At 42.5% G+C, this 1,345-nt stretch overlaps 1 long non-coding RNA gene across 1 annotated transcript in view; it reads right to left on the bottom strand.

Moving 5' to 3' along the window:
- Positions 1–923: 923 nt before the first annotated feature.
- Positions 924–1,345, bottom strand: part of LOC123068951 (uncharacterized) — a 2,806-nt gene continuing 2,384 nt past the window's right edge. The window contains exon 2 of the long non-coding RNA XR_006432178.1: positions 924–1,216. This is a non-coding gene — a long non-coding RNA (uncharacterized lncRNA). The remainder of the gene's footprint in view (positions 1,217–1,345) is intronic.

Below are 1,345 nucleotides of genomic sequence, written 5' to 3' on the forward strand. Positions count from 1 at the left end.
GTGCCGCTCTTCAGAACCGATATGAGCCGCCGAGCTTTTCCCTCTCTTGCCATCGTTGATTGCATGCCCTAGCTAGTGTCTCCATTGTACCTCGAGAGCTTCTGCTGCACGAGCTCGTTGTTGGCCATGCTCCAGTGACCATTTGGTCACGTCGGAGTGTCCAACAGTCTCAAGCGGACATGTAGTTCCTTCTAGCGCGCTAACTCTCTCGCATCCATGCTCTAAGGCCACTGCCACACCAGCTCGAGCTCAAGCTGCCACCGAATACCTCGCTTGGGCGAGACAAATTTATCCCACGCCAATGGATATTAGAGAAGAAATTCACAAAAGGGGAGGAAGTGGGATTCAAACTGGGATCTTGAGTGTGCGGAGGCGAGAATCAAGTCACTGTACTATTTGGATGCTTGTGACACACAAAGGCCCAGATTTAAATAAACTAAATCCAATTGTGACTTGTGAAGGGAAAAACGAATCGTTTCCTACTTACCGGTGGCATGGGGGTAATTAATGGCAACTTCGGAGGCAATCTTATGATGGACGGCCAGAAGTAATAGTCCCTTTATTATAACTAGTACATATGCCTGTGCGTTGCAACGGACGGAAAACTTGACAAAAGCTACTTCACATGCCAGTACGCTCCACTTACATTCAAGTCTAACAAACAAATAAGGTTGCCCTCATCTCTATAAGGTGCATATGCGGGTGTGTTGCCTCGGTTGAATTATCCTTAGAAACTAAGAGTCCCAAATATCAAACAATAAACTCTGTTAACAGGAAATGCAGTCAGTAGTAAGTTCACTTAGTATATGGTTGTCGACCTAGATTTTCCAAAATGCTTTGAACCGATGCATTTCCCTTGCAAACTATGCAGACAGAAGATCAAATTTGAAAAATTAAATAATTGTTTTTCTGGAAAGGAGAGGTGCAACAAGAGATCAGTTAAATTGCATAATAAAGACCACCATTTTGACATATCATGTAATTCCATCCTAGACACAAATCTCGCGACCAGTCTGTCATGCATTCCTAAAACAGTATGCCTCTTCAGCGGTCACAGGTGCACGGCTGGGAACTTTCCCCGAGCGTTTTGTCTGCAAGAGATGTTCAGATTACTTCATCTGTGAATAGACGGCACACCCAGCTAGTATTTAAGAACAAAACAATAAAATGCCGTTGAATTCCCATCATGTAGAATAAGGCACTGCCTCCATGAAACCTGCAATGACAAGAGCATGTAAGTTTTCTCGGCGTGGTATTTGTAATCCACATGCCCTAACTACCAAGTTCTCAACTAAGAATATATATATATATATATATATATATATATATATATATATATATATAT

The sequence above is a fragment of the Triticum aestivum genome, chromosome 3B, assembly GCF_018294505.1.
Source record: "Triticum aestivum cultivar Chinese Spring chromosome 3B, IWGSC CS RefSeq v2.1, whole genome shotgun sequence".
Taxonomy (NCBI): Eukaryota; Viridiplantae; Streptophyta; class Magnoliopsida; order Poales; family Poaceae; genus Triticum; species Triticum aestivum.